Source organism: Harpia harpyja, chromosome 8, assembly GCF_026419915.1.
Source record: "Harpia harpyja isolate bHarHar1 chromosome 8, bHarHar1 primary haplotype, whole genome shotgun sequence".
NCBI classification, from domain to species: Eukaryota; Metazoa; Chordata; class Aves; order Accipitriformes; family Accipitridae; genus Harpia; species Harpia harpyja.
This window is the reverse complement of record NC_068947.1, coordinates 35,537,705-35,545,139: the sequence shown is the minus strand read 5'-3', so window position 1 is coordinate 35,545,139 and position 7,435 is coordinate 35,537,705.

The window sequence follows — 7,435 nt, the reverse complement described above, 5'->3', positions numbered from 1 at the left end:
ACAGAAAATGCAACTATTTAGAATTACAGAGTAGCTGAGGCTGGAAGCAATCTGAAAATCATCTAGTCCAACTCCTCTGCTCAAAGCAGTGTCACCTACAGCAGGTTGCTCAGGGCCATGCCCAGTCAGAGTTTGAATATCTCCGATGATGGAAACTTAATAGCCTCTCTGGGCAACCTGTGCCAGTGTTCACTCACTCTCACAGCAAAAAAAAGGTTTTATTTTTTCCTTTTGTTTAAAAAGAATTTTTTATATTTCGATTTGTGCCCATTTACTACTTTTGAAAGTCACATTTCATTACACTGACAAAACAGGTTTCTTGCCATGGTATTTTCTGCAGGAAAAATAAATCAGCTACAAATGTGCATATATTTTTCTGCAGAAGTTGTCAAAGTGCAATTGTAATACCAACCTAGATATTTCTGCTTCTAGACGTATCGAAGTCTTATGAAACAAAAGTAGTATCTTATTCACTGTAATGTGTATGACAAATACACTGGCTATATACAGAAGTAAAGGAATTATTTGCCAGTGAATGTTGGAATAGAAGCCATAGAATAATTTTTATCATTGCAATATCAGTAGGTATTAAGCCAGAAATTATGGTATTGTTCCTGTCCCTTCTCCTAAAATTATAGGAGGCTTAGCTTGTTTGGGTTTTACTATTAGATTCCATTTTAGTGTATGTGAGAAGGGTGCATGTGCATGTGTTGGTTGCATGCACATTAGGTCTCTGAGGAAAACATTAAGTGCAAACTTGGATGACTTTTGTGTTTGAATCTCAAAACTGGATGTTGGAGAATCCATCAGGATTCTGTGGTATAGAGTTTGAGCAGGAGCATTGTGGTGACTATCAAAAGTATTATCTGAGTGACACTCAAAATATTGCAAAACTAAAACTTAATGAACTTCAGTGCTGTCACAGCCATTGCTTCTGGTGCTTTTCTTCTCAGAAAGTCCTTAGTGCCCAGCTGGCCACTTACATAACTTTTATTAAACTGATTTATTTAAAGGCGGGGGGGGGGGGGTGTGTGTGTCTCTTTCCTTTAAGGGAGATGAAATACAGAATACTGACCATCTGTCTGATGAAGTGAATTGAACCTGAATTTTTATCAAGAGTCATTCTGCTGAACTTCCGCAGATGGATTGCATTGCACAGATGCTTTGCAATAAATGCCCGGAGATCCTACCTGGTCAGTACCAGGTAAAGTTGTTTTTCTGTTTAAGGTCCACATGAGCTAACAACTCACTGGCCTCCCTGGGACTGAATACTAATGATACTCATTTTCACTGTCTAAAAAATTTTCCTTACTATGGCTTGTAAAGCTATGTCTAACCTGGGGAGCACTGCAGTCTTTCTAGCCCTTGGGTCTGAGTAGTCATAGCCCGATATTTGGGTAATCCAACAGACCCATCCTCTACACAGCAATACCTTGTAGGAAGGGAGCCAAGAAGTACTGGCTATGTTCCCCCATCTGGATGACAGGGCAGGAGCTGGACTTTGAAGTATGCTATCATGCATACTTGTTACTCAGCCCAGACATGGCAAATAACTGGAAATGAGTAATTGGTATAATGGGCGATTTAATTTTGGCAAATAAAATTGGTGCTCTGACAGGCACCAAGGTATCATCTTCAGTTTGGAGGTTTGTCAGGTGCAGGATGAAATTCCTCTTCCAAACAGGAAAGGCAGGCCCACAAAGATGCAAGTGGCTAGCTAAAAGATACTATCTTTTGCCAGAAAGAGACTTGAATTTTAGGTCTCTCAAATCACAGAGAAGTTCCTTGACTTGGCTATTTGTAGCTGTGTTTGTCCTTATTTCTGCCCTGGTTAATACCCTTTACCCTCCTGATGTAAAATGGAATTCTTCATGATATCTCAGAAACTATGGTCCAGGATGCAAAAAAACTGTTTCCTGCACAGTTGTACTATTAATATTTTTGACAAAAACACTTGGGAGTACATGTTAGAAAGGGAAAGTGTTAACACTTTTGGCTGTTTTTCTTCTTTTCTTTTTTTAACAGTGGATTTGACAGTGGGTGAAAGTGGTGACTTAGACATTGTCACAATTTTGAAACTCATCAGGCTGGAAGGGTGCTCTGTTGTGTGCTCTGGGAGAAGGGAATGGCATGAGGGAGGGAAGAGGAGAGAACAAGGTGCTGTTTCTTGAATTAGAGCTTTTGTAAGCTTCCAGAAGAGAAGAAATTCAGATGTTTAGCTGCAGCAGTTGGTGGTGAGGGAAAAGCCCTGGCTCAGTTCCCCGTTGGGCGCAGGGAGCAGTTTCCCTCCATCTGTTAGGAGCTTCTGATTAGATGAGGTAGGTTAAATCTTTTTTCCCTCTGCTGCCCCTTCCCAATGGTTGTGAAATCACTTATTTGTGTTGCTGGGAGCAAAGAGAAGAGAAATGAAACCACAAAGTCAGTGCAGGGCTTTTTATGCTCTTTGCAGGCTGCAGAGGCTGGAAGGAGATGATTAGAGTGACTGAAGATTGATGGAAGTGATAAGATGGGTGAAAGGGCACTGAAGGGAGCAAGGAGTGATGCATTTACTTAATGGGATATCTTAAGTTTCTCTGTAAGGCTGCCTTGTTTGCAATCTGTTTAATACTTGCTTTTACCTTATAAAAAATAGCAGTGGCTTATTGTACATTTTCTAAAATTGTTTTCAGAAAGGACAAATTCATATCTGCAAGTGTGTGAATTGGTACAGAGAAAGAGGAGTTACTACACACTTTCCATGTGCCGGTATGGCTTGTCTCGAGGCCATCATGCTGAAGTAAAATCAACTGCATCATGTTATAGTGATGTTTTCTACCTATAGGCACTTCTTTGCTGACTGCCAGAGTGATTAAACTGAGATTGTACAGGAAAGAGAGGCCAGTACAAGCTCTTCAGGCAGCAACTCACTGACATCAAGCTGTGGCAGGTTTTAGAGCAACAAGAGACACACAACTGCAAAAAAAAATAGAGGCCCTGGGAAAACCCTTCCAGCAACCCCCAAACATATATAGGCACACACACCAAATCTGAAAGAAAAGAAAAAGAAGAAAAAGAATATTAATTCTGAAAGAGAAGAGGAAACTTTCTTCCTTCCTCTTCCAGCCTTCTCTCTCTCTTCACTCTTCGCCTTCTGTGACTAATCTCCTTGGATTCCTTACCTCTCCTGCTGTGATATTGATCTGTCTCCTGTGAGGGCATTAAATTGCATAACACACCAGTACAACAGGCTGCTCTATTTGTGTAGCAGCCCCCTGTTAATTCTTCAATAGCTGGCTGGCCTGGCACAAAGTAGTAAAAAAAGACAGCCACAAGCATCCCACAGCCCAGGGCAGCATCGTTTCACTGGGTGTTGCCTCACCGCCTCCCTACAGTTTGCATTGCTGAGTCTGCCTGCTTTATCCAGGCATTATCACAGGAGTGGAAATGACAGCAGCCTCTTTTCTGTAAGAGCAAAAATGAATTTTGTGATGCGGATTCTACATCAACCAGTAAACCAGCAGCTTTCCCTTTGGGGGTTGAACAGAAGATTAGGCTGAGATTATACAAGGCCCAGTTAAAGGTGGTCGCGTTTGCTAAATTCAAATTTGTAAGGTTATTACAGAAAGTCACAAGTTTGCTTAACCAGAAATCAAAAGGTCCATTTTTTTCCTGTCTTAGTAAGTGGAAAGAGGCACTTCTCCAAAGCCAAACACTGTTTTCATACAATGATAGAACCACAGAGTGGTTTGGGCAGGCATGGACCTTAAAGATCACCTAGTTCCAAGCCCCCTGCCATGGGCAAGGACACCTTCCACTAGACCAGGTTGCTCAAAGCCCCATCCAACCTGGCCTTGAACACTTCTAGGGATGGGGCATCCACAACCTCTCTGGGCAACCTGTTCCAGTGCCTCACCACCCTCACAGTGAAGAATTTTTTCCTAATATCTAATCTAAATCTACCCTATTTCAGTTTAAAACCATTACCCCTCATCCTATCACTACACTCCCTGATAAAGAGTGCCTCCCCATCTTTCCTGTAGGCCCCCTTTAAGTACTGGAAGACCACTATAAGGTCTCATAATGTTTTCATAGTTAAACACTCCTCTCCCCCCAGGACTGGAAAAGCAAGATGGCCTAGAAATCTCCCATGAAACATTTTTCAAACATGCTCATTTATAAACCAAACTAGCGAATTTACATCTCTATTTACATATATCCCACAGTACTTCATTCCATTGATTAGACATCAGTACATTAACATTTCCATCACTTCCACATTAACAGCAGCAGTAGGTCACAGTGACCTTACAAATATCTTGTCAAAGCCTTTTGTGTCAAAACAGCCCAACCTCAGAAATGCACTATATCAAAACATCCCCATCATCCAATGTCAAAACAGCTTCATCACAGAGTCTAAACACATTCAGAGCCAACAAATTAACATATCAAGGCTTTATTGCTTTAATATCCAAGTAAAAAACAAAAACCTAATGTCTCGCCTGTGAAAAGAAAATTGTTCTTACTCCCATTTCCCATTGCTAATTAATGAAGTTCCTATCTACCAGGGTGTCTCAGGAGTGATTTTTTCTGACAGTGCCACTACAGTGACCGACATTTTCATATAGTCAAACTTGCAAAAGTGGCTGGAAGATGCTTCTGGGGATTTAGCCTCAGTGATGGTCAAGTCAGTAAAATTCCTGGCTAGATACAAAACTATTCAGCAAAGTGAATAGCCAACTGAACAATTTTGTAAACAAAACCAATACACAGTTCTGGACCATCCCCCATTGCATTTTAATTACCTCTTTGTTCAATCCTCAGGCCAAACCTATGTTAGTGCTTGGCTTAACTTCAAGTGACTTAACGAATGGGGAAGGGGGAAGCACACGCTATACTTTTTTTTTTTTTTTCAATTTAAAGGAAGTAAGATACATAATCCCTGAAGATGAAATCTAACTGTTTATAAATCACGGTCTCAATGGTTCCCTTGCCCTCCTGCCCATCTGCATACAAGGCAGAAAAAGTACCTAACTCTTATGCATAATCGCACAGTTTCACACCAGTGCAACTGAATCCACGTGAATCCCGTAATTTGAATTGTAATGCTTCTCTACCTCTGCTTTGTGAGTAGGGTGTTTATAAGTGAGGTTTTCAGGGACAGATTCCATCAAAGGACAGTGTACTTGAATGTAAATGTACATGACATCCAAATATAAAGGCACTCAGGACATGCGTAAACCATCATCTGAAAATGCAGTAATACAGTAAACTAGTCTGGAATGACAGCACTGGAAATATTCATGTTCAGGCAACACTCACAATTTCAGGCAATGACTTTCTTAATAGGTAAAACTTTCAAATATAGAATACATAAATATAAATCAGCCTGTTACAGTCTTTCCATTTTTTTTTTTTCAGGATATTACCTAAACAGCAAAGCAATTAAATTTACAAGCAAGAAGAAGGTCATAGGCAATCTGCTCTTAACTGACCTTGTAGTAAAGACGCCGTGTCACACCCATTTGTACTAGGGCAGGTTCTGTTGCATTTTGCTCTGTTTCCCATGAGTCATTTCTGTGGCAGCACTGGGTGATACCATGAATTCAGATTGATTATATCAAGGCGGAACAAATCAGAAGCAGCAGTTGCAAATTTGTAGAAACAGACCTGACTAGTGTATTACTCTTTCTTACCCCCAGGAAAAGCAACTGGGGACATGACCATATACCTTGATCTTGTATAAATGCTTTCTATTTAATTTTTCAGATTTGGTTCACTCTGAGAGTCATTCTTTTAAAATTCATTATTTTTTCCTTAAAAGATGTACAGCAGCGCCCATGTAAGCTCTCTCCTTAAAAATTGTGTCTCAGTATAGGAGATATTCCCTCTATTTTAAATGAGAAGACTGTTGCAGAATTCATGAACTTCTTAAGTGTGACTGATGTGAAGAGACAGAAAAACAATTCACTCTGCTATAATTGTGGCCTTTAGTTTATACTTAACTGTGCTTTAAAGGATCATTACATTTATTCATACTTTCCTTTCATTTTCTAAAAAGTAAGATACTGATTTCCAATCTGTAGTCTGAGAACTAATCTCAGGATTTCAGTGACCAGCTTCACAGTAGTAAAGTCTCTTAATGTTAGCGCTTCTTATTTTCATCTGCTTCTCCAAGTTCTTCACTGGAAACAAGATGTAGAAAACCAATTTAAAGTCAAGGGGGGAAGTACTTTAGATCTCTCTCGTAGAAACTTCTGCTGCCTGAGAGCTGGAGAGGAAATAGGAGCTGTTTTCATAGGTCGATGTGACCTAGGGGAATTAGATGAAGTGACACACACACACGTGAAACAAAAATATATGGAGAAGAGCACCATGGGGTGCTACAATTACAGAAGGGAATAGAAAAAAAGAAGTGAAGTGGTAGGGTGAAGAGTCAGAAGAGAGACATATGTATGAAGGAATAAAAAGACCTCATGAAATGGAAAGTGGAGCAATTTATTCCTACATGACTTTGATTCCACTTGATTTCTGCTATCCAAAGCAACAAGGATGGCTGAGGGACCTGAGCAGGCTTGACATGAAGGACAAGAGGAGGGGCTGCTACTGCTGTAGGGCTGCATCTGTGGAGGGACTTCCAATGAAGGCAGCTGAAATTGTTGCTGATGGTGAAAAGGTAAAAAGCTGCTGATACTGTGGGATGTCCCAGAGGACTATTGAGAGAAAGGCTGCCTCAACTGGACAAAAACTCAGTTATTAACAGATCCAAGGGAGCAAGAATATTAGGGACAGTAGAGGAAGAAACCTACTTAAAATTTACTTGATCACCTAAATTCTCTGAAATTTGCAGTAGGAGTGCCAGTACCCCTCTACGGCTGCAGCCCTTGGGCCTAAGTTTTCAGCACTGTAGGAGTCATTCTGTGACAGCGCTCAGATTCCTGTAGAAACACCAGCCTCACAGCAATGTGCCAGAGCAGAGAATCAGCCCTTGACATAAGAAACCTTCTTGGCAGCAAGGAGCCTGGCAAATTGAAGAGACATTTCCAGCGTTCTTGTTATTTGTGGTACAAATGACTTCTACCAGAATTTATTCCAAACAGTTGAGGGGCTCTGTACACAGGGCACCTGTGTGTCGCTCAGCATGTATATCAATGCTGGCACAAAACACCTTAAGCTTCACTTTCCAACTAGAGGTCAGCTGCCTAATTGGAGCCCGATAATCACCATGGCCAAGAAAGTGGGAAATTACTTCAGAATAAATGAGCTTTCAAGATCCAGTTTAGATATGTTGTTGCAAATTACAATTACTCCCTGATTCGATCATTAAACTGATAACATATCTGAGAAACCTAGTGTCGTCTTTCTGACCAGTTCCTATAGATTGCCAAGAAAATAAAGCAGCAGCCAAAAACTTCTCAGTAATATAATCCTGTATCAAAGACTTCTCTGCCATGGGAAA